Here is a 26,834-nt window from a genome sequence, read left to right as displayed (position 1 = left end):
ATGGTCAGGGGTCCCTTTACCTTTTATACTGGCAACATCTCCTGGATTGAATCCTCCTCTTTGTATTTTCTGTATTGTTGCAGATTTGTTGATTAACCTGAAGGTCTCTTCTCCTTGACTTCATCTTAGAGTGGAGATTAATATTTGAGGAGGTGAACTTTGGTGTGTTTGCTTCCTGATCTTGGCTTCTAATGGCTTTTAGCTCCTCCCATCCTATCCTTTATATCCTACACTCCATATTAAGAACAGTAAATTCTGCTTGCCCAATGGTTAATGCAGTCTTTGTTAGGCTGTTGTGGACCTGGCATGTTCTAAATCTGGTTACTGCACTATTTTGGAAACTTTTTACGTAGCAAGATAGTGAAGCCTCATGGGCAACTTGAAACCCTACTGATCTCCACAATGGTTCTTGTGCCTTTTTACAAGCACACAAGAAATTCCAGGTTCACCCCCACCTCCCAACCCCTTTCCAAGCTACAACTTTTGATTTACACAGATATAGTACAAGCGGGAAATGACCAATATAAATGCCTGTGATAGAAAGCCATTGATTGGGCTTACTGAGAGATACCACCTTCCTTTCAAGTAGTCTGTGAAGGACACCTCTCTCTCACGTGCCTTTTGAAGCAAATGCTGATCTTGCTTACATTAGATTTTAAAGTTAATTATCTTTATCCTAGAAGTACATAGGCTGATTTTCTCCCCTCTGCCCCTCCCTTTAAAAAAGGGAACAAATTGATAGCGTTAACAAGTATTGACAATTTGAGACCTGTAGACTTGAGTTCTGCTGGCATGCTTGCTTGGGAGGTGACTCAGCTGACTGGATGATTATTCCCACCCCTTTGCATTTACTGTGAAGATTATGCAAACTCGGACTGGTTAAGTTCAGATATTTATGAGCCTTTATCATTCTTGATATCAGTTTCTAACTGGGAATGCAACATACTTCCTCATCACTCTTCGAATACGGACCTGATCTTGCCTGTCTGAATAAAAGAAGCAATTTGGGATCATTTTTAAAGAAGATTTTGTTGCCGTTTAGTCAACGTTTGGCATGTGTGTTGACCTGAAGAAGAAGTAAGCTCTTCAGAAAGGTGTGCATTTTCTAGTGGTAGACTGTGTGCATAAGCATTTATTTAGGAAACTTATAAAATGTATATAAACTACACTTCAGGATAAGCTTCTTTGGTGGCACATGGTTAGGTGCAGCGATAATACAGTTAAACTAGCTTTCATTATACTCTAGTAAAAATCACCAGCCTTCTGGGAGCAAAATTGCATGTTTCTGGTAGTGACTAAAGCTCCCTCCCAAACTCTCCCCTCCCAAGACTCTGGTGTGAGGAATACAGTGGTACCTCGGGTTACATACGCTTCAGGTTACAGACTCCGCTAACCCAGAAATAGTACCTCGGGTTAAGAACTTTGCTTCAGGATGAGAACAGAAATCGTGCTCTGGCGGTGCAGCAGCAGCAGGAGGCCCCATTAGTTCAAGTGGTGCTTCAGGTTAAGAACAGACCTCCGGAATGAATTAAGTACTTAACCTGAGGTACCACTGTACAGTGAACTCACCTTGCTTTTTGCTGGAGTTCTGGCCTGTGTTAGGAAGCAATCCAAATGTTTTACTGACTTTTCTATTAAAAATGGTTGGGATCTACTCAAAGAGAATGCTGGGGCTAATATATTAACCAACAGAATTATTGTGTATATGGGTACAAGACCATATGCCATGTGCAACCACGATCACAGAAATGGCAGCGTCTCTGAACACCAATGGTTTCTCTGCATGGCCATTTATTTAGAAAATCTTCACTCCACACCCTTCCATTGTGGCCAGAAGGCTCATGGTGGCTTAACACAAATTTTCACCAAAAACACAAAGGAAAACTACTTGCCATACTGCAAATATACACAACTGTTTCATACATGATTACATGTATTGTAATGATCCATACTAAATATTTTATAGGAAACTTGTACAAACACAAATTTAGCAACTGTCTTCATTCCAGTAATTGTATTGAATGCTACATGGTATATTTGTTATGTTTTTACATTTTAAAGCGACAAATATTGTCACAAGTCCCCACGTTCTACAAAATGGCTCATATGTACCATCTTGATAAGTTGTCAGTTTCAGCAGTGATAACAACTCTTGAGCGTGCTTTTGAGGGGTCCTCTTATTCTGTTTCAAAAATAGCATCAAAAATTGCTACTGTAAAGCTTTCAACAGCCGCAGAGATGCTTATAAAACACCTAAGCAGGAAATTGGCCTATTAAAACCACTCAACCCAACAGGCCCAATGTCTGCTGCAACAAAAATATCTTGTTCAGACAATGGAAGGTCGAGAGGGTGCCAAACAAGCTTTCAGGTGAAGGGAATTCCAGCGTTTGGGCACAGCCACAGAGAAGGCCTCTTCCTGTAGCTCTTTCCTGCATCCCAAGGATGCTTCTGGCACCCTTAGAGTTCAGTGTGCCCATGTATTCAGATGCACACGGCTTTAAATAAATTCCTGGCCACTTGCATGGCAGTTCACAAATGAATTGGCCCTTTGCTAAACATTCTGACTTAGGAGGTTGCTTTGGATAACGCTAAGGAAACAATTATTGCTACCATTTTTTAATTAAAAATGCAGAATCAAGTGTAGAACAAAACCATCACAGAAAATGGACATGAAATATTGAAGCAGAGACAAAGGGGGGGGGCAGAGACATCAGTAACACATTCCTGATTTTTTATATAATAGAAATTATAGCAAGGCTATAAAACAACCCATTGACATGGATCATAGCTGTCAACGTTTCCCTTTTTAAAAGGGAAATTCCCTTATTCTGAATAGGATTCCTCGCAAGAAAAGGGAAACGTTGACAGCTATGACATGGATTATCCCTTATTTTCTAGGGAGATGAGCGGCATTTCCAGCAAACCTTAGTTCATGAAGCTCTGCATGTATTTCTACTTTTTTGGGTATTATCCACAGCCATTTATAAGTCCAGGGGGCGGGTGGAGATTGGTATGATTTCACTGTTTATGTTAATAATGCAGAACATAGCCAACCAAAAAGTAATTTGTCCTCCCCCCTTTTTTCTTTACCTCTAGCAGTTCTTAGTTTATACGTCTATTTTTTTCTAGTAGGGTTGGTTGCTAGGCAAACGATTATTAGCTAAGAGTTGCTGTGGGACAAAGATACCTTTAGTTGCAGCAGAGCCATACCGTGGCTAAATCATAAGCAAATTTGACTACACTATGGAAGTAGTGGTTACAAGTAGAACATAGGTGTTTTGCTTTAATGAGGAATGAGTGCTGATAAACCAAAAGCAATAAATCCGACTTTAGATTTGTCCCCCAAAAAGTGTGTTTTGGAAAGCTGCAGATCTCTGTGCTAAAAATTGCATTCATGTTATCTGAAGCGAGATAAAGAATTGCTAGATACTAGAGAGATCTTAACATAGGCTATTGGTATTCAAGATTATGCTTCATTACATTAGCAGAGAAACTTGTTTGGAGAAGTCAGGTGACATTCTTCGCTTGATCCAGTTGTGTGTGCTTTTTAAACCTCCCCACTCCGAAAACCAACAACGTAAAATAATCACAGCATATAGCTAAACAGTATATGTGCATCTCTAAGAAAATGGGCAACAGAAGAGGGACCACACCCAACATTAGAAACCTTAAAAAAATGGAACTTTCAGGGCCAGCACAGTCTGACTCTCCTCTCAGCAATGGATATTCAAACAAGAAGCTGTGAAAAGCAAGGGCATGTTATTCTAATGTTAGGCATTCAGAAGTGCAGTAAGATATGTGTAAAATGAGAGAGCAAATAGGATAATAATGGGCTCCATGAGTTCAAGAATTATTATAACGAATGAGTACTGATGTTGGTTAAATTGTAAGACCTAATCCTGGAATATTTTACTTTTTACTTACTGAAACAAAATGGGACCTGGCCCTTGTGAGTGAGTATAGTTTGTGTGTGTGTGTGGGGGGGGGGAGTCCTCTCTAACACAGTCTTGTATTCCCAAGACGGTCAACAGATGCACTTATTAGGGTAGTTGGGTGTTGTGAGCCAGTCCAGGACCCATCCTGTTGATGATCTACACAGAATTAATCATTTCCTTTGACCTTCTGCTCCCTTTTCTAGCTGTTGCATTGATCATTGTTGTTTAGTACTCCGGCTTGCTGCTTGCTTTCCCTTTGTGGAAGGGGCTGGAGAAATTATTTAAGACCCTTCATTGTCTACCTCAGATATTTGTCGCGAAATACTTTTTGGCCACTCTTGCCCCACCTTTTGCGTCCCAAATGTTCGAGTTGCTTCGCGGAGGATGCTTCCCTTAAATTTCGACTTTGACTAATTCTCATCTGAAACATCTCAATATTTTAAAAGTTGCATTTTTGCTCTGTTGACACCAAGATATGCTGCCTGTCGCTATTGATAAGAGGCAAAGCTGGTAAAGGAACATTGCTGTTTAGCAAGAAACGGGGGGATTAAACTCTTTGAAAATTGTTGCAATCTAACATGATTTTAAAGAAATCTTGGACATGATATTATTTTCCATTTGAAGAGCTTTATTTTAGTAAGAGGGGAGAAATTTATAACTGGCCCTGAAGGCATTTTGAATAATAGTATTCTAGCTTGAACTATTTTGAGCTCAGTTCAGGCAACCTGCTGCATATAGTTCATATATTGTACAAAGTGGAACTCAACATATGAAGTTCATAGCTTCAGAACTCAAATGTCTCTTGCTGCTGAAATAGCAGTGATGCCCCGCTTCCACAATTCCAGTGGTCTACCAGCAAATTCAGCTGTGTGTGTTTTGTAAAAGCTCCAGCATACCAGAGATAATCAATATATTTTATTCACAAATTCAAAAGTTAACAAAATTAATTTAATCTTCTTGGAATTGTTGGTGCTTGCATGTTTTTGGATGCTTTAATTGTTACTCCACAGCAGGAAATGCTACGGTGTGAGTAGAAAATTCAGCTCTTGCCAGATTGCCACCAGAAAATTGCATGGGCCACTTCTTGCAAAATCAAAGGTCAACACCACGCCATGGTGGCAGCTGGGAAACTAATGATTTAATGCTGCCTTGACCTTTGACTTCCTAGTCCGTTTGAATATGACCCAATGTTTTAATTTCCCAGTACTGCTGGGCCCTGGGCTTTTGTTTCTTTCCAGATGTATCTTGCACCTCGAGGCTTGTTACTAAATTAAAGATGCCCCACCCCATGCCAGAAAAACCTTTAAACTTGAAAGGGACAAACAGATTGGGTGTTCTGTGTTTTTGTTCACTAGGGATGAATAGATAGCAATAATAAACACACGGTCTTGATGCAATATACAAAACTCATGACTAGGCAGTCTTGACCTAATGATCACAGATATCGGGTACTCCTAGACAATCTGGGTTTTTAAAAATTTAATTTTGAGATTTTAAGTGTTTTCTTCCGGGCAGGATGAAACTTGCAACCAAAGAATCCATGTTTCCCATTTTAAATTCTCCAACAAATCACTTCACTTTCAGATAGAAGCTCTTCAAGGAAAGTGAGAAAGAGGTTTTCTACTTAACAAAATGTTAGTTATTACACTTTTATCCCACGGTGGTTGTGTACAAAATTTTCCCCAGTTCGCGACAAACACATAAGGTAGGAAGATTGGGCCAATCCCTATCTTTCAGCCTAAGATTAAACTTATCAAGCTTCGTTCTTAATTGTATCTGTGTTTTGAATGGTGCCTTTGATTGTATTCGTTTGTAATTTCTGTATTATGTCAGCACCCTGCTGCTCTGATTAATGAATGAAGAAGAGTAAGAGATAAATGGAAATTATTGTGGCTCGGTCTTTCTGCGGTTATGGGCCACACAGCATTGGGGCCTGGGTTGTGGGCAGCAACTGTGGGGAGCCAAGACCAAAGAGCCCCTTAGGATCAAAGGACAAACCAAAAGCCAGAGTCAAGGGGGAAGAGGTTGGAAACAAGGGTGCAGGAACATGCGAGAGCTCAAGAGGACTTGGTTGCTCAGGCAAGGGTCAGCCACGAAAGGAAGTTCTTTAAACTCCTTCCTGCATAGAAGGATTCAGTAGTCGAGTTTGAAGGATTCCTAACTGCAAAGGTATTACTGCTCAGACACTCACCATAAGGGGCAGATTCCAGCAGCTCTTGCCAGCCAGCTTGCCTTCATACACACTGTAAAGGTAAAGGTAAAGGGACCCCTGACCAATAGGTCCAGTCATGCCCGACTCTGGGGTTGCGGAGCTCATCTTGCTTTATTGGCCGAGGGAGCCGGCGTACAGCTTCCGGGTCATGTGGCCAGCATGACTAAGCCACTTCTGGCGAACCAGAGCAGCGCACGGAAACGCCGTTTACCTTCCCGCTGGAGCAGTACCTATTTATCTACTTGCACTCTGATGTGCTTTCAAACTGCTAGGTTGGCAGGAGCAGGGACTGAGCAACAGGAGCTCACCCCATCGCGGGGATTCGAACTGCCGACCTTCTGATTGGCAAGTCCTAGGCTCTGTGGTTTAACCCACAGCGCCACCTGCATCCCACATCATACACACTGCACGTGCCTCCAAATAATCCTGGGAACTGTAGTTTGCCTCTCACAGAGCTACGGTGCTATACAGCCTTAATAAACTACAGTTCCCATGATTCTCTGGGGATGATGACAACAGCTTGCGATTTAAATGTATGGCATGTATGCCACTCATGAAAGTTACAGACACTACTTTCCTTAGAATATCTTCAGAGATCTTGCACTATCACATCCCCCAAATTAACCCAGCCTCTTTTGCTGACTGTTTCCTTAGCTTGTTGGCATTGTTCAAATTACTTATTATCCAGATTCCTACCGTGGGCAGTCAAAAGGGCTCCACACCAACTTATCTTCAGAAATATGCTGTGTCAGGCTTTTCCAGACCACATGCTAGCTGAGAGAGAATTGTGACACTTTATACACACATTGTTCACTGCAACAACCGCCACAGCAACAAAGGTCTAAGGTTACAAGCAAGCCAGAACATATCCTCGAAATGTCCTGATTATGCTCTCTTATCAATCCAATTTTAAAGAAGCAGCATTCTCCCCTTCCACACATCGTCTTTGTCCTTATGGGACGCAGGTAGCGCTGTGGTCTAAACCACTGAGCCTCTGGGGCTTGCCGATCAGAAGGTTGGCGGTTCGAATCCCCACAACGGGTGAGCTCCCATTGCTCTGTCTCAGCTCCTGCCAACCTAACAATTTGAAAGCATGCCAGTGCAAGTAGATAAATAGGTAGCGTTGTGGTGGGAAGGTAAATGGCATTTCCTGTGTGCTTTGGTTTCTGTCACGGTGTTCTGTCGCGGTTTAGTCATGCTAGCCACATGACCCGGAAAGCTGCCTGTGGACAAATGCCGGCTCCCTCTACCTGAAAGTGAGATGAGTGCCGCAACCCCATAGTCGCCTTTGACTGGACTTAACCATCCAGGGGTCCCTTTACCTTTTATCTCTTCCTTAAGCCCTATTTAGGCACTGTGTGTGCCTGCCCAGTTGCTCCACCCCAAAATTTCCCACATTGCGGTGGAACACCTGAAGACATAGACCTAGATTGTGCACGGGTGGGGCTAACACATGTAGCGCCATGCCCCTTCCTCGGACACAATTCCAGAAGCCTCCCAAGGTAGAAATCCTGGAAGTGTACATCAAAAAGAAGCTACCCACCATAGTGTTATTGTATATAAATCTCTATATTACTGGTATTCTTTACCTTCTGCTGATCACGTAACTAAATTCTCAATGAAGCAAGAAAAAGTAAAAAAAAAAGAAAAAGCACAGTTATTTTAAATTAAAATATGGATACCACCACCTTATGAATTTCCCTCCCTAAACTCTGAGTGATAAATGCAAATTAGAGAGAATATTTGTTAATCTAGCTGCTGAAGGGATGGGAATTCAAAGTGCGTAGAAAACCAGACATGGAGTTGTGTGTAGCTAGGTAGGTGTAAGAAGGAAAATTCTCTTTTAGCTCAAAAACACACAAGTGAGCCTTGCGGGATCAGCCCAAAGGCCAGTCTAGCATTCTGTTCCACACAGTGGCCAACTATATATACAAATGGAAAGCCCACATGCAGGATACAAGGGCAGTAGCAGCCCATCTCCCTCTCTGTTCCCATCAGTGTTAATTTGAAGGCATGCTGCATCCCAGCTTGGAGCTTGTGCATATGATAGACATCTTGACTACTGTACTGAAAGCCTCAGGGTAAGCATGTGCTTAGGCAGGATTGTTTTGCTTGGGTATGTGACATTTGGGACACTTACTTGATACGCAATTGCAGGCAAGATCTTAATGGGAGCAAGACCGCTTGCCACCATAGGGGGATGTGAAATGTCAAAAAACGGATCATCTTTGGGGCAATAATCAAGTGGGACTTTGCTGGCGCAGAGAATCCCATTTGTTCCATGCCAGAGCAGGGCTATTTCACTTGAAAACGTTGTGTGGGAGATACTGGTTATCATTTGAATTTGATTTTTACTGGACTTCTGACCAGTAAGGCTGGATGGAAGAATTGTGACATATTTTGGGGGGGGGGTGAGAGAGAGATTTCCTACAAAATGGATAAAGAAGAGCTGTGGCAGCACTACCATATTTTTCGCTCTATAGGACACACTGGACCATAGGAGGGGGAGAACAGGGGGGGAAAGTTTTTTTCTTCTTGTTCTCCCCCTCTAAAACAAGGTGCGTTCTGTGTGTTCAAGGTGCATTCACCCGAAGCCTCCGGAGCCCAGCGGGAGTTGCCGCTGGGCTCCAGAGGCTTTGCGTTCCTTTCGACCTGCTCTTTGGGGGAAGCGCTGCTTTCCCCCACCGCCAGCCTCAAAGACCAGGTTGGGGAGCAGCGCAAAGGCGGCACACCGCCTTTCCGCTGCCCCCATGAGCTTCTGGGGCTGGCGATGGGGGGAAATGCTGCTTCCCCCACCGCCAGCCTCAAAGACCAGGTACAGTGGTACCCCGCAAGACGAATGCCTCGCAAGACGGAAAACCCGCAAGACGAAAGGGTTTTCTGTTTTGGAGGCGCTTCACAAGACGAATTTCCCTATGGGCTTGCATCGCAAGACGAAAGCCCATAGGGAAATGCTGGCGGTCGGGAGCAAAGACTTTCGCCCACAGCCGGCCTTCAGAAGAGGACCTCTTCTGAAGGCCGGCGGGGGGCAAAAGTCTTTGCTCCCCCCCGCCTGCCTTCCCCCCGCCTGCCGGGGGCGATCTTAAAATGCTGGCGGGCGGGAGCGAAGCGTTCACTGCCGACCCCCAGCATTTTAAAATCTCCAAGGAACAGCAGAGAAGTCTCTGTCCCGGGGAGATTTTAAAATGCTGGGGGTCGGAGCGAAGCGTTAGCTGCCGACCCCCTGCATTTTAAAATCTCCCCGTGTCCCGGGAAGGTTTTAAAATGCTGGGGGTCGGGAGCGAAGCGCTGCCGACCCCCAGCATTTTAAAATCTCCCCGTGTCCCGGGAAGGTTTTAAAATGCTGGGGGTCGGGAGCGAAGTGCTGCCGACCCCCAGCATTTTAAAATCTCCCCGTGTCCCGGGGAGGTTTTTAAATGCTGGGGGTCGGGAGCGAAGCGTTCGCTGACGACCCCCAGCATTTTAAAATCTCCCCGGGACACGGGGAGATTTTAAAATGCAGGGGGTCGGCGGCGCTTCGCTCCCGACCCCCAGCATTTTAAAACGCTGTTCCGAAGGGGGGGGGTGGGGACACCTGCCCCAGCCGCCCCACTTCGGAAAGCTGTTCCGAAGCGGGGAGGGGGGGCGGGGACACCTGCCCCAGCCGCCCCACTTCGGAAAGCTGTTCCGAAGCGGGGAGGGGGGGCGGGGACATCTGCCCCAGCCGCCCCACTTCGGAAAGCTGTTCCGAAGCGGGGAGGGGGGGCGGGGACATCTGCCCCAGCCGCCCCACTTCGGAAAGCTGTTCCGAAGCGGGGAGGGGGGGCGGGGACATCTGCCCCAGCCGCCCCACTTCGGAAAGCTGTTCCGAAGCGGGGAGGGGGGGCGGGGACATCTGCCCCAGCCGCCCCACTTCGGAAAGCTGTTCCGAAGCGGGGAGGGGGGGCGGGGACATCTGCCCCAGCCGCCCCACTTCGGAAAGCTGTTCCGAAGCGGGGAGGGGGGGCGGGGACATCTGCCCCAGCCGCCCCACTTCGGAAAGCTGTTCCGAAGCGGGGAGGGGGGGCGGGGACATCTGCCCCAGCCGCCCCACTTCGGAAAGCTGTTCCGAAGCGGGGAGGGGGGGCGGGGACATCTGCCCCAGCCGCCCCACTTCGGAAAGCTGTTCCGAAGCGGGGAGGGGGGGCGGGGACATCTGCCCCAGCCGCCCCACTTCGGAAAGCTGTTCCGAAGCGGGGAGGGGGGGCGGGGACATCTGCCCCAGCCGCCCCACTTCGGAAAGCTGTTCCGAAGCGGGGAGGGGGGGCGGGGACATCTGCCCCAGCCGCCCCACTTCGGAAAGCTGTTCCGAAGCGGGGAGGGGGGGCGGGGACATCTGCCCCAGCCGCCCCACTTCGGAAAGCTGTTCCGAAGCGGGGAGGGGGGGCGGGGACATCTGCCCCAGCCGCCCCACTTCGGAAAGCTGTTCCGAAGCGGGGAGGGGGGGCGGGGACATCTGCCCCAGCCGCCCCACTTCGGAAAGCTGTTCCGAAGCGGGGAGGGGGGGCGGGGACACCTGCCCCAGCCGCCCCACTTCGGAAAGCTGTTCCGAAGCGGGGAGGGGGGGCGGGGACATCTGCCCCAGCCGCCCCACTTCGGAAAGCTGTTCCGAAGCGGGGCGGGGGCGGGAACACCTTCTGAAGGCGGGCGGGGGGCGAAAGTCTTTGTCCCCCCTGCCTGCCTTCCCAGGGGCTTTTAAATCGCCTCGGACAGCGGAGAAGTCCTCCGCTGTCCCGGGGTTTTTTAAAATGCTGGGGGTGGGAAGAAAAGCCCTTGTCCCCCCCCCCAGCCTTCAGAAGAGGTCCGGGGGCAGACTGTCCCCGGACCTGGTCTGAAGGCGGTTTCCCTAGGAACGCATTAATTGATTTTCAATGCATTCCTATGGGAAACCGTGCATCGCAAGACGAAAAAACCGCAAGACGAAGAGACTTGCGGAACGAATTAATTTCGTCTTGCGAGGCACCACTGTACATATTTTGTTAAGTGTAAATGGAGGGGAAATGAATGGGGGAAAATCAGAATATATAGTTATTGTGGATTGTCACAATGTTTGCAGTTTACCGTACTTTTCCATGTATAAGGCTATTTTTTCCCCTTTAAAAATCATGCTAGAAAGTGGGGGTCGTTCTTATACATGGGTAGTGCATAGGGCGGACTTTTAATTGGTTGCTGCTGAGGCTGTCAGTGGCTATTGTGCGTGTTATTGGTTGCTGCGTCAATGGGTGGTGTTGATTGGCTGACATTCCGGCAGCTGGGCGGGCGATTGGCAGCTTCTGCCGGCGATGGGGCAGACGGGAGGCGGATTTAGCAACGGTGTGTGGGTGAGCAATATTCGGCAATCCCCCCTTAAAAAGAACTCAACTGTGCCAACTCCCCCCATTTTCTTAAATTTGAATTTAATACATGGGGGCGTCTTATAGATGGAAAAGTACGGTATGTCAATGGAGGCAGGGCCAGTTCTTTCCTTTCATCTTTAAAAAAGAAAAGATGAAGGCATTGGGGCTTTATTCTGTGAGGTAGTTGTACTCTTATTCTGTAATGCCTGCTGCTGAATTAATTCTGTTGTGTGTGAGGGAGGAAGGGGGAGGCTACAGTTGCACAATACAGTGGTACCTTGGGTTACAGACGCTTCAGGTTACAGACTCTGCTAACCCAGAAATAGTACCTCGGGTTAAGAACTTTGCTTCAGGATGAGAACAGAAATCGCGCAGTAGCGGCGTGGCGGCAGCAAGAGGCCCCATTAACTAAGTGGTCCCTCAGGTTAAGAACAGTTTCGGGTTAAGAACGGACCTCCGGAACGAATTAAGTACGTAACCAGAGGTACCACTGTACTGTGGTGAATGCTCTCTGCACAAGAATGCTTGCCAGAAACCTGCATGTCAGAGGCTACCTGTTTCATAGTGCACCTGAACAGCTTTTTCCATCTGACATGGTGAATGAGTATGGAGCAGAAACACAGAGTGTTTGGGCACAGTTAACCTATGTATACCTTAGCTGTACTTACAGGGATTGGTAGTTGAGGTGTGCCTCAGGAGAGGACCCTTTTGAGGCTTCTCGTTTTTGTTCCACACTGGTAAAGAAAAGATACGGAAGAATACCTTGTGTAAGAGGTTTATTTTTCTTTCTGTTTTGAGGTTTTATTACAGTCAAGTGGTATATATATATCTTGTGACATAATTTTTTGTACCTAGTTAACAACCCCTTCTGCTGCATGGCAAAGCACTTCTAAAACTCCCCTCCAAGATAAGTTTGTATCTTATGAGAAGACCTTACTGGAGGCCTAGAACTCTTCTGCAATTCTCCACAGTGTGATGAGACCAGGAGAAAAGACTTAGTAACTTTATTAAAAGAAGGCTGTATTTAATTCACAGTTCCCTTACTTGCATTAGTTTGCATTAGCACTAGTTAGTTGCAGCAGTTGGTTACATTATTGCCATGATATTTTAAACCGTGAAGATCTTAGTGGTTGGATGTTAGTCAGCATGCGGTCGTATCCCGTTAAAAGATACTGTTGTTGTTTAGTCGTTTAGTCGTGTCCGACTCTTCGTGACCCCATGGACCAGAGCACGCCAGGCACCGCTGTCCTCCACTACCTCCCACAGTTTGGTCAAACTCATGCTGGTAACCTCGAAAACACTATCCAACCATCTCGTCCTCTGTCGACCCCTTCTCCTTGTGCCCTCCATCTTTCCCAGCACCAGTGTCTTCTCCAGGGAGTCTTCTCTTCTCATGAGGTGGCCAAAGTACTGGAGCCTCAGCTTCACGATCTGTCCTTCCAGTGAGCACTCAGGGCTGATTTCCTTTAGAATGGATGCGTTTGATCTTCTTGCAGTCCATGGGACTCTCAAGAGTCTTCTCCAGCACCATAATTCAAAAGCATCAATTCTTTGGCGATCAGCCTTCTTGATGGTCCAACTACCTCACCTCTAAGGTGATTCTGGATTTGGTTTGTTTGTCTGAAGGGAAAATTACTAGAAATGTTGAGATGAATGTGTGAACGGTGTTCGAAATTAGCCAGGCGCATTTTGCACCTGACTATCGGCCTATTGCGACCCAGTGAAGATGCCTGGGCAGCAGAATGGTGCCAGACATCTCCATCATCTGGAGGCGCAAGCCTGGGACTCACTGGATCTGTTTTCAGCCAGTGTTTCTCACTGTTTTCAGCCTGTGTTAGAAACTGGGATAGAAAAAGCTAGGAGGCAAATGGCTTCTGGGACCTGAGTTGTGGGCGCCAAAACAGAATGTCTGCTCAACACGGGGGGGGGGGGGGGGTCGGCAACACTTTTTATTATTATTTTGATAAGCATGAACTAATATGCAATTCACATAAGTGACATATTGTTAATATCACATTTTTAGCTAATATGTGTTTACAGTGGTACCTCGGGTTACAGACACTTCAAGTTACAGACTCTGCTAACCCAGAAATAGTACCTCGGGTTAAGAACTTTGCTTCAGGATGAGAACCGAAATTGCGCGGCAGCAGGAGGCCCCATTAGCTAAAGTGGTATTTCAGGTTAAGAACAGTTTCAGGTTAAGAATGGACCTCCAGAACAAATTAAGTTCTTAACCCGAGGTACCACTGTAGTTTGGTGTTTGCAATGAAAATATTGGTACCATGCTTCAGTTTTCAAAACATTCTACTCTTTATTGTATAAGCCCTTAACATATTGTTTATCCTTAACATATACTTTGAGGCTTCAAAGCACATACATTTCAGTAATCCTTGAATGTCAGCCAGGTGCAAAAAAAAAATGGTGCCCAGACCTTTTTGAGGTGCTCACAAATGGAGAATCTTTAGGCACAAAATGTGCCTGGCGCCCTGCTAATTTCAAACCCTGGTTTTCCACACACTAATACCACGTTCTGTAGAATTCTATGAGTTATATTTTATCTGCACAACCAGAATGAATCTCAGCAACCAAATTACTTTTTCTTTGCAGCCTGAGCAGGAGCAGTGAACGTTATAGCTAATAGTTGTAGCGTGTCTTCAGTTACCCCATCCCACTGCCCTGCTCACAGTTGTGAAACATATTCTTACCGTTATAAATGGTCCATGTCACCATTAAGAAACAGGTAGGAATAGGCCAATACATACGTGGACTGTCTTCCACATACCAAGTGACTTTTCTTGTAAGTTCTCAAAAGTTCTTAACCTAGCTCAAGGTTGTCATCTGAACTAGCCAGATAATCCATCACGGTCAGTACATCACTTGAAAAATAAGACGTTAGAGCCGTCTTGCCCCAAAATGGCAACTAGACTTTTCTGTTTTGGTGACTGTAACCTTTGTTTAAGGAGCCATTTGGTGCCTATCTTTTATATAGTATCTGAATTTCTAACACCGATGTGTGAAAAGCGGTGATAAGAGAATAAGTAGAGTGAAGAAAGTTAGTGTATCTTGTGGTGAGAACACACTTGCTGAGAATTAACTTCCATTCTACTTCATTATAATTTAATATCATAATTTTTCGGTGTTGTCTGTGACTTCCGCTATATGGGAGCCATTTCTAAAATGGAAAACCTTTCACATTACTAGATCCTCTAGGTTTTGCAAATCAAGCAAAGCGTATTTGTTTGGAACTAAGGAGGAAGAAGGACTGTGGACTCTGCCTTCTAAAGCTGTGGGAAAGGCCCATGGTTCAAATTCTCCCTTCTTTCTTCTATACAAATCCACCCTTCTTCCTTCCCTTGTTGACATTCGCCACAAGCTAGATTTGGTGTATTGACTGAAATGTGCATCATGATTAATACAAACTAGGGGTTGTGGGGAGAGGATGATTTGCACAGGAACTGGAAAGAGAGTACACATGACTCTCAAGTCTGTTAGCCCCAGTTATTACACCAGACAGTTCTAAAGGGTCGATGAAACAAAAGTGGGAGAATATTTGGAGTTGGTTTTCGCAGAGTGAGTCTTTGAATGATTTAGGATCACAAAGGTGCTGCCACCCAGTGAGGTGGGTTGGAGAGGGAAAGTGTATCTTAAAAATATAGGTGGAGACAGGGCTCTAAGCCATGTTAAGCTTTTTTCCATAAGGAAAGAAAAATAACTTGAGTCAGAGTCTATTGTACTCCCAAAGCTATGGACAATAGAACTAAAAAGCATGCCATACTTAAAATGGTTTTGCATGTTGGAGGGAAATACTCATCATGGTTACCGAAACAGTGAAATGTTCTTCCCTGCTGAATTCTGCTAATAAAATAATTGAATCCCCATTTTGCATATTTCTAATTGTACACACAACCTGAGTGTTGTGATAATATTTTGCTAGACGGAAAACAAATTGTGTGCCCAGACAAAAGAATGCACAAATAAAAGCAAATCTGCCTTTTGCTAGTTTTGAATTATTTGCTCTAAAGAGTATATAATAGTGTGCCCACTGTAAAATGGTCCCAAATTGCAAATTAGGAAAAATAAAGTTTTTATAAAGCCGTGTATCTTAAGTTGCCTGCAAGTTCTTCTGACCCCCTGTAACAGAAGGTGCTTAACCTAGTTTTTTGTCTGCTAGTGTAGCACAGAATTCAAACAGCGGTTACCTGATCTCCCACATTGTTCATGCATAAGATGTTTGGTCCTTTAACACACACTCGCTTTAACGTTAATCTCTTTAATTATTCTGCTGCTATAGCAGTGTATGTTGTGCTGGACAGACATGTAGCAGTTATTTTGAGAAGACATATGTGTATCGCTTCTCCCTTGCTAATTAATTATTAGATGGCTTATCTTCTGCTGAATGAAGTCAAGTTATATATATCCAGAGCAAGATCCTTGCTAGAAAATACTGAAAGTACACTTCTATGAATGCATGCTTATGCTAATAATGTGTGGCTTCCACTCTAGAGAGGACAATTTTCAAGCACAGGTAGTTGTGTTTTGTTAATTGACTTGTCTTGACCGCAAGACAGAATTAAACTTAAGACTGATGACTCTGCTGGAGCCAATGGAAGCATCAAAAGTACACTTGTCTGTCTCTATAGAGTGCGCAGCATAGAAGATGAGCACTCGCATGCATGCAGGAAAACACACGTGCCAAAAATCTGCATGTTTTATAGCACATCTGAACAGCTTTTTCCAATGTGAGCTGACATGCAAAAGGTGTGAATTGGAAGCAGAGCTTTTGAGCGAGTTCTTCCCATACTATGCGCCTTAGCTCTGTTCCTAGGAATTGGTTGTCCAGATGTCTAAGGAGAGAATTCTGCCCAAGGCCTTTCGTTTATGGTTCCTCTTGAGAAGGACAAGATATTGGAAGAGTCTTTTGCCTGAGCCTTAGGTGGTGTGAGAAATGAGTCACTGGGTAGACCCCATGTTGCCAGATTTTCAGTCCTTGGCCAGTTTCAAAATACGAGCCTTAAGAATCAATTAATTGCCTGCCAACAAGGACTGTATTTCCGCCATGACCATTACCTGAGTGACTATCTGAGAAACATGGCAGTCCTGGGAGCATGGGAGCTTAACCCTGAAACCATTCATTAGGGCAGAGGCAGTTTTCTGTCTGAATATAATTTAACATTAACTGTTGAAGTGAGGCCTACCAGTGATGTATGGTCAAATGTAAACCAGCTTGATTATATTGGTCTGATCTCTCCCCCTTCCTTCCACCATGGTTTCTGGTGAACCAGCTGCTGTGGACCAGCAAAACGCAAAGGCTCGTTTAAGGCCTTTGTTTACAGTACTACATGCAGGCCTGGCTGTTTGGATATTTGAACCTGGGGTGTGCATAGCAAGGTTTGGGTACTAATTCCTCAGGTTTGGATAAGTGAATTTTTGCACAATAAGCTTTTGATACTGGGACATGAATGTACATTAGATACATGAAGATCTGCCCTGGCCAAGCTTTTTATTTTTTTAAGGTATGCCTACATAGAATTGTAGAGTTAGAAGGGAACACAAGGGTCATCTAGTCCAACCCCCTGCAATTCAGGGATCTTTTGCCCAACATTAGGCTTGAACCCACAACCCTGAGATTAAGAGTCTCATGCTCTACCAACTAAGCTGTCTCAGCTCACATTCTTCTTGCCCCTTGGCATATATAACGTGAGCCCCACATTGAGGTATTCATAGAATCATAGAATCATAGAGTTGGAAGAGACCACAAGGGCCATCGAGTCCAACCCCCTGCCAAGCAGGAAACACCATCAGAGCACTCCTGACATATGGTTGTCAAGCCTCTGTTTAAGGACCTCCAAAGAAGGAGACTCCACCACACTCCTTGGCAGCAAATTCCACTGTCGAACAGCTCTTACTGTCAGGAAGTTCTTCCTAATGTTTAGGTGGAATCTTCTTTCTTGTAGTTTGGATGCATTGCTCCGTGTCCGTTCCTCTGTAGCAGCAGAAAACAACCTTTCTCCCTCCTCTATATGACATCCTTTTATATATTTGAACATGGCTATCATATCACCCCTTAACCTCCTCTTCTCCAGGCTAAACATTCTGTCAGGTAGGGAAAGGCTGGGAATTCTCTTTATAATTAGCACCTTAGTCACTTAATTTTCCAGTTTCTAAAAGGCTGTGCTCCCCCCCCCCCACATATGAGCAATCCAGTCTCATTGGTTATACCTCAAACCCATCATTTGAAGCAGCGTTCGAAATTAGCCAGAATGTGAGCACTCTGAGAAGTCTTGTCCCCAGGGAGGAGAAGCTTCCGCGCTCAACTCAAGGGTAGGAAAGATCACTGCTGCATAGTGGAAAAAGAATAAACAAGGGATACAGTTCCCTAAGAAAGCTAATACTCTTGTACGTCAAAAAATAGCTTATGAAACCATTTTATGCTCACAAAGGTAAAGGTAAAGGTACCCCTGCCCGCACGGGCCAGTCTTGACAGACTCTAGGGTTGTGCGCTCATCTCACTCTATAGGCCGGGAGCCAGCGCTGTCCGCAGACACTTCCGGGTCACGTGGCCAGCGTGACAAGCTGCATCTGGCGAGCCAGCGCAGCACACGGAACGCCGTTTACCTTCCCGCTAGTAAGCGGTCCCTATTTATCTACTTGCACCCGAGGGTGCTTTCGAACTGCTAGGTTGGCAGGCGCTGGGACCGAACGACAGGAGCGCACCCCGCCGCGGGGATTCAAACCGCCGACCATGCGATCGGCAAGTCCTAGGCGCTGAGGTTTTACCCACAGTGCCACCCGCGTCCCCTTATGCTCACAAAAACTGACCACAATTCTGGTGTGTTTTAATTTTTTTGCCAATGTGTCTTCCATTTCAGTAATAGAAGCTCCTTGGGAGGGATCATGGGTTGGTGGAGAAATATAATTAATTGATTGATTGATTAAATTTGTATACCACCCTTTACCTGTAAATCTCAGGCAGGTTTATGATTACCTGGATATCAGTATTTTAGGCAAGGTAAGAGTATTGAGTTTTATAAGACTAAATTCTTTCCCCCTTAAATCCCCAAAATGAGCTTTCTAATGTGGTGTCTGCAAAAAAGTATTCAGCGGCATCAACAGGGTCCCTTCCCACTGCTGAAATTAGATTTGAAAGAAGTGGTTTATTGTAGCCCGTAGAATAGGTTCCACTCTGTGCTGTGTGTTGGCAACCAAAGTTTCTCAGGTTTGCAAATGTTGGTAAGGTAAAGGATGCCTGGATGGTTAATTCCAGTTGAATTCAACTTTGGGATGCAGCGCTCATCTCACTTTACAGACCAAGGGAGCTGGCATTTGTCCGCAGACAGCTTTCCAGGTGATGTGGCCAACATAACTAAACCACTTCTGGTGCAGTGGAACACCATGACGGAAGCCAGAGCTCACGGAAATGCTGTTTACCTTCCCACCGCAGAGCTACCTGTTTATCTACTTGCACTGGCATGCTTTCGAACTGTTAGGCTGGCAGGAGCTGGGACAGAGCAATGGGAGCTCACTCCGTTGCGAGGATTCGAACCGCCCACCTTCTGATCTGCAAGCCCAAGAGGCTCGGTGGTTTAGACCAGTGTTTCCCAACCTTGGGCCTCCAGCTGTTTTTGGACTACAATTCCCATCATCCTTGACCACTGGTCTTGCTAGCGAGGGATGATGGGAGTTGTAGTCCAAAAACAGCTGGAGGCCCAAGGTTGGGGAACACTGGTTTAGACCACAGCACCCCCTGCGCCCCCTCAGATGTTGGAGCAGATCAGGGCACTGAGCTGCATGGTGATGAGCAAATAATCAGAGTGTGTGTACTAAGCTTCTCCACTCTCCATCCATCACGCCTTGCCAGCGGGTTAGACTAAATGACCCTGGGTGTCCCTTCCATCTTTACAGTTACGAGATCTTCCCCCCAAATGCTCCATTTTTAGGGTCAAGCCCATGGCTGGCATTGATGGTCACCGGTCAAACACATTCTCTCCCGGATCCATACCTGAATAACTAGGCAAAGGGTGATGAGCATAAGCTGCAAGCCAAGTCGCCGGCGACTCCCCAGAGAACCTAAGCCCCTTTTGCATCACTGCTTTCACTGGAAGCTGCAGCAGGGAGAACCCCGCATTCCTTTGCTTTTGTTAACTCTGCCTGGCACTTGAAACTTTTTGGGAGAGAGGAGGCCGGTGGGTGGGGCGTACGGGAGAACAGGCCAACAGAGAGGGGTTGGGGGGGGAGGGGAGCTGGTTGTAGGAATTGTCCGGTCAGGTCAGAGTTTAACTTTAGCAGCCATTCATCAGATGTTGGTTGGTTTTCTATGGAATCCCAGGAGACATTTAACCGAATCCCTGCCCATCCTCCACGGTGCTCTTTGAAAACAAATGGACCAAAAAAGGGGGGAGGGGGAGCGGGCAGGGGGGAAGCACGACACCCAGGAATTCTTGGTGTTGTAAAATGTTTTATTTTTTATTTTTTTACAGTGCACTGTAAAGCCCTTTCCTAGAGCAATCAGGTTTATGACCTTGCTCTGGTACGCTTTGGCCCACTGTGCCTATAAAAGATGAATAGCCCTGTGATGTTCTTCGCCAGCTTCTGAAACTTGTGGAAGGTTCCCGTTGTGTGTCTGGGGTTGGGGATTTTGTGTGTGTGTGTGCGTGCATGTATATGCATTGAATTTTTTCAAAATGTGTGTGTGATCAGGAAATGTTTCCCTTTTAAAAGGAAATTATCAATTCACTTGCATTCAGTGCCTCTCTTGAATGCTAACTGCTATTAAGCACCCCTAACCACTCTCTGTCCACCCCCCAATTTCCCTGTGTCTTGCAGTTGCCTGTAAAAGTGCCATGTTGCTTTTTCAGATGTTCCCAAAAGAACTTCATTATGGCTGGTTTGCAATACTGATAAAGCTTAATCACTGAGCTAGATTTAGCTTAATAACCATCAACAAGCATAGCTGTGTCCCCCTCTGGAATATGCCTTATATAATCTTGGAATATCTTAAAACTATACTTCAGTTCCAGAAACAAAACGAAAAAGGCTTTCAAACTTGTGCTGCTCTGTGTTTTATGCTCTAGTTTTCTCTCATTCTCAACATAATATTCAAATAGAATTCCACCTTCGTTTGTTGAAAAATTTTGCATCCCACCTGTGCTTCAGAAGTCAAGGTTGTTAACAGTTCAGAACCATTGCAACACAATATACAGCAATCCACAGTTCAGAACCATATCATAAATAAAAACGTTAGTGTAAAAACCAAGACCACAATGGCAGTTGCAAAGGAGCCAGCAGAGGTAAAATAACAGCATACCAAAATGAGGAAATATTCAGCCTGATGCCTTTTGGAACAGTCATGACTCTTAACAATAGCTGTCGAAAACAGTAGGGAAGAAGCTCACTTGGTAAGGCGTTCGGGGTCACTGCAGAAAAGGCCCTACACCTGGTGTCTGCTAAGTGTGCCTCACTATTTTGAGCAAGTCCTTGAATGGTTACTGGAATACAGAGTGAGGCTTATTAAGAAGAAAGGGATCCTTAGGTCCCAAGCCATTTAGAGTTTTAAACACTTTTAATTGAGCCCAGAAACTGAACTGGCAACCAGTGCATGTCACACAAAACTGGCCTGAATAAGACACAGGGTCTCTCTGGCTTATTGCATTGTTGTAAGTTCCTCATGCTCTTCAAGGGCAGCCCCACATAGAGTGCATTTAAGTCAGGGATGCCCAAACCCTTTTCAAATAGGGCCAAATTTGATGACGTGAACATGCGTGAGGGCTGACCAAAGTTGTTGAACTTTTTTTTTTTACAATTTTACCCCAAAGGTTTTAGGATTGAAGTTCTTGAGCTTTTTTTACAATTTTATGCCCCAGGACATCTATTGCTATGGGGGCCGGATTAGGCCCCCGAAACAGACTTTGGACATGCCTGATTTAAGTAATCTAGAGGTCACTGGCAAAGTCCAAGTCCAAGACCAGCCAAAGCTGGAGGAAGCCAAAAACTAGGTACATGAAAGCGTTGGATTCATGGAGCCTCCAGAATCTGTTCAGCTGCCTCTTTTACAAATGCTCCTTAAACCTTGGAGAGTTTTGTTCCCCACTTTTTCCAACGGTATGATATATATCAAACATCATAATTCACAACAGGGAAACATAAAAGACACAACAAATTGGTGCCTTCTGGTTCCTGACTATATCTGGGGGAGCACAGTTGAGTCCTTGTTACCTTAAATTCCTGTTTTAGGGAGGAGAACAAGCTAAGTTGCCAGAAGATGGGGAGCCAAGCCTTTCAACACTACCCCATGGTTTTCTCCCTAGCTCGCTCGCTCGCTCTCTAACCCCCAACCCCCTCTTAGGGTTTCATTTGATACTGTGCTAGATAGGAAATAGCCTGGGGCAGGTCAGTAATTGTGATGAAATTTCAGGCAGGTGGGTAGGTATGAGATTGGGGCTTGGTTCAGTTCCAGCCATTCATTCTATGCTTTTAAAATGCTACACCGTATGCATGCTTTGTAAGTATTCAGCAGTGGTGAAGCAATCCTGACACTCTGGTCTGCCACTGCCATGCCAGGATTTGGCTCATAACATGATCCCCGAATTGTGTGGTGGCATTTTGCCCCTGCATATGGAATGGATGAGATTGTCGCTTCGGGGGAAGGGGCGGCAAGTTGGACAACCATTGCCTAAACTTCGCACTAGATTACAGTTGGGAAAACCCTGCCGTCCTGCCCCTTCCTTCCTTCCTTCCTTCCTTCCTTCCTTCCTTCCCCCCCCCTCTCTCTTTCTCTTTCTCTTTCTCTTTCTCTCTCTCTCTCTCTCTCTCTCTCTCTCTCCTCTCCCATGTTAATTTGGCCATTTGCCACTGCTAGATGAGTGGTGGATGGTCCTCGCAGCTTACTCTGCAGGTCTATCAGCAAGTCGTGGAGCCCACACTGACACAGACTGAGCCCTAAGCCCTGCACTTTGCCATGGTACCTTAGGATGCGAACGGGATCCGTTCCAGAGCCCCGTTCACATCCTGAATAGAACATAAGATGCTAAGATGCAACTGCTCGTTTGTGCAGGTCGCGCTTCGCTGCTACCGCGCATGCGCGCGACGTCATTTTGACCGTCTGCGCATGCGCTAGCAGTGAAACCCGGAAGTAAGACGCTCCGTTATGTTGCCTTAAGTTTTGGGGTTGTTGTTTATATGAATTATATTACTTCCTCTTGACTTACCCTCATGAATCCATCTTACCAGGGTCCCCTTCCTGACAACACACACACACACACACACACACACACACACACACACACACACAATTTTTCTTCCCAAAAGAGTGTCCGTGGACTTTGAATGGAGAGGCACTTGTGTTTATAATGCTTGAGGGCATATTAAGCCTTGGCATTTCCACACATAAACATAATTAATATAGGCCCCAGTCACATTGAGTAATGGTCAATTAAACCTGTTTCAGCCCCTCCTCCTGTTGGTATCTATGAAAGATGAAAACCCAGCTGTTAAGAGCCCAGGGAAATGCAGTTGCTAAAGGTACCCTTTCGATTTTAGGGTATATTTTGTTAAATCGTTGCCTGCAGATTGAAGAGCTACCAAAGTTTCATATTGTTATCATGTTAAATATAGCTGGCATCTGAAATCCTTGCATGCTCCGAGCTTCATGAGTCTGTGCTCATCATTGTAGAGCATGGATAGGCAAACTAAGGCCCGGGGGCCGGATCCGGCCCAATCTCCTTCTAAATCCGGCCCGCAGACGGTCCGGAAATCAGTGTGTTTTTACATGAGTAGAATGTCTGCTTTTATTTAAAATGCATCTCTGGGTTATTTGTGGGGCATAGGAATTCGTTCACCCCCCCCTTCAAAATATAGTCCGTCCCCCCACAAGATCTTAGGGACAGTGGACCGGCCCCCTGCTGAAAAGGTTTGCTGACCCCTGTTGTAGAGTTTTGAGTTTCCTCCGATGGTTTGGCCCCCCAGCCTTAGGCAAGAAAGATTTGGGCAGATCTTGCTCCTGTTGCATTTGCATGGAATAAGAGAGGGGAGGCTGATCTTTTAACCACTACCGAAGGTGGTGGTGGAGGCGGCTAAAACAATGTATGTTGAATTCTGAGGAAGCCCATGAGGGAATGAGAAATGGATCAGTTAATTTGTTTTCTCCCCTCACTAAAAAGATTTTCATTTACCGGCTAATGTAAGATCAAGACTGAAGTGTGTACACACAGCTTGAGTGATTACATGCCTCGTGAGTGTGCTCTTTCAATTCATCTTTCTTTGCTGTAGAATTTGGAAACTTTATAGACAAATGAATGTATATTTGTTTGGGGCACTTGTTGGCAAATGTTGCCGTGCACTTTTGCGCCAGAAGCAGAACGTTGCAACCACTCTTAGGGACCTTTTGAAGAAGGCGGTCGGTGCAATTTTGTTTTTGTTTCCCTTGGAAAGGCACAAATGCAACCTTTGCAAAGAAACTCCATTCAAACCACCCGCCAACAAGCAGTTGAGTGGTATATTGTAGCCTTTGTTCAGAGTGAGAGAGAGCAGCGCTCAAAGCAGTTACTGCTCCAAAACTTGTGTTTGAGCCAATTTGGTAAACGCCAAAATCTGTAAATTGCCAATTTGGGGCAATTCTTCTCCCCCACCCCAGCACTCCTGCAGTATCCTGACACATTACCACCTTCTGTGATGAGAGGAAAGAAAGAAACTGTGAATTATTGCTTGAGACACTTCCAGGCTCAGGACTGCCACAGTCTCCAGAGGCTAACTTGAAAAACCAGTTTTGTACTGAAGACTTTTAAAAAAACATTTTTCTTTATATACAAAGCCTTTTTTTTTTTAAGGAACCTGTTTGGCATGGAACAAAATGTTGGAGAAGTATTGTTACTGAGCTAGCATTTCTTGATATGCTAGCGGACTAGAGGCTTTCTTAAAATAAAACAAAAATCTGTTAATTGTTTTGATTGCTTTCCCCTCTCTTCTTCTGTAGTTTGTGTGCCTGAATGACTCCTACACTGTGCCTTGTATTCTTGCAGAAAGTAGCATCTGGATCTGCATGACAGGACTGCTCTCTGGCCTTTGACCTAGCCTTGCTTCTGGCATTAACTGTTTCAGAGGGTTAATAGTAGGTTTAGCTTGAAGCCGAACCCTTGCTCATATTGACGCCATTTTCTCTTCAGATGGCCCCTTTGAGTAGAAGGGGGTGGGGGGGAAGGAGGGTACTTTTAACAAGCAGGCGAATTGTGATATTCATGTGACTCACTAGTTGGCCTGCCTCGAGTTTTTTTTTGCTTTCTTACTGCTTTAAAACTAGTAGAAGAGGGTTTTTCTGTACTCCATGCAACACCATGATAAATCCTGTTGTTGAGAGATGTTTTGCCCAAAGAGTAGTACTGAACTTTATATAACAAGAGATTTGTTAGACAGAAATATTCACAGTTTTTTTTATTTTAAAGGCTTGTGGTCCAGGCATTCAGGGAAAGCGTGGGGATTAGACTGCAAAGTGGGTGTAAATAAAGATGAATGAATCACCTAAATAAAATGATCCCTCTTGGCCCTGTAGTGTTGAAGAAACCATCTTGACCACCTGCATTTGTTTGAACTTAAATGTTGAGAGTGATACACAGGAATGTCTGATCCTGTTATCACTTGCCCATCCCTTTTGCTGATTGACTGTTACCCATTGTTTGAACGTAATTTGTGCTGTTTGAACTTCATGTGTTTCCAAGAGGTAAATTTGAAGCTGATATATAGGTTCAGGGATTGTGCATTCAACCTGACTTAAAGTTCTTAAAGGGTGTTTTCCAGGCAGAATCAATAGCATCAGGGATGGTGCTAGGAATGGCTTTTGCCATTTTCTCTTGCATGGATTGTTAAAAGCTTGCTACCATGCCACAGGGTCTCTTGTTACTTCCCTCTGCTGGATGGAATGTGAAAATAGCTTTCTGATTTACTGATGGACAATTCAACTAACCATCTTGTTGCTTTGTTTTGAGGAAGTTCACTGTAGGCCGCTTTAATGACAGAATAGCAGTTTTTTTAAAGAAGTTGAAGAAAATGTTTTAAAAATTGGGGGGATCTACATACACACAAAGGGACGCGGGTGGCGCTGTGGGTTAAACCACAGAGGCTAGGACTTGCCGATCAGAACATTGGCAGTTCGAATCCCTGTGACGGGCTGAGCTCCCGTTTCTCGGTCCCTGCTCCTGCCAACCTAGCAGTTCGAAAGCATGTCAAGTGCAAGTAGATAAATAGGTACTGCTCCAGCGGGAAGGTAAACGGCGTTTCCGTGTGCTGCTCTGGTTCACCAGAGGCGGCTTAGTCATGCTGGCCACATGACCCGGAAGCTGTACGCCCAGTAAAGCGAGATGAGCGCCGCAACCCCAGAGTCTGCCACGACTGGACCAAATGGTCAGGGGTCCCTTTGCCTTTATACACACACACACACACACACACACACACACACACACACACACCATCTCAGCAGTGCAAGAAATTCTCCAGGCGTGTTTTGTGACTCGTGCAGGTCCAATTGAGACCACATGGAGATCTCTGGATGCTAGGTTGGCTACAGGCATCTCCATCTGACTGGCCCTTCCAGCTTTCTGAAGAGCCTGTTTATTGCATCTATATCCCACCTTTTTCTCTAAGGAGTACATGGTTCACCCCCTCCTCAATTATTCCCTACAGTGACCCTGTGAGGTAGGTTAAGAGGATGTAACTGGCTCATGGTCACCCAGTGCACTTCACAACTGAGTGGGGATTTGAACCCTGATCTGCCAGGTCCTAGTCTGGCACTCTAACCCAGGGGTCAGCAAGGTTTATCTTGCCTGGGCCGGATTGGTCCCACGGAGACCCCTCTGTGGGCCGGATCGAGCACGTGCTTGCGATTTTCAGCACCTGCACGTGCGCAGAAGTGATTTTTGGTACTGTGGAATCAAGTCCCCGTGCCATGCCGCACCAGTAGCTCAGTTCGGGGGGCGGCTCGTGGGCCGGTCAAACATCCTCCGCGGGCCGCTTCTGGTCCATGGGCCTTAGGTTGCTGACTACTACACCACACTGGCTTCCTACAGTACTTCTGCTATGGGGAGGTGGGGCAGCTCTATGAATTAAGTAGGTAAACAGGGTGAAAGCAAAATGTCAGAGAAGGATCTGAAATGTTTTTAGCTTGAATTTTCAGTTTGAAGCTTGAATTCATTTTATTCTAGATGGTTATATTTGAAGTTTTATCGTGTTGTAAACGGCTTTGAGGTTTTTTCCCTTTAAAATATAAAGCAGTATTGAAATGAAATCAGTAATAACAACAACAACAACAACAACAACAACAACAATAATAATAACAATTCCCACCACAG

The 26,834-nt window shown here is 45.5% G+C and overlaps 1 protein-coding gene across 1 annotated transcript in view; it reads left to right on the top strand.

The window, feature by feature from the left end:
• Positions 1–26,834, top strand: part of TRIM71 (tripartite motif containing 71) — a 58,421-nt gene that overhangs the window by 13,917 nt on the left and 17,670 nt on the right. The window lies entirely within an intron of this gene.

The sequence above is a fragment of the Podarcis muralis genome, chromosome 12 (genome assembly GCF_964188315.1).
Source record: "Podarcis muralis chromosome 12, rPodMur119.hap1.1, whole genome shotgun sequence".
Classification (NCBI taxonomy): domain Eukaryota; kingdom Metazoa; phylum Chordata; class Lepidosauria; order Squamata; family Lacertidae; genus Podarcis; species Podarcis muralis.
This window is presented reverse-complemented; position numbering and strand designations above follow the sequence as displayed.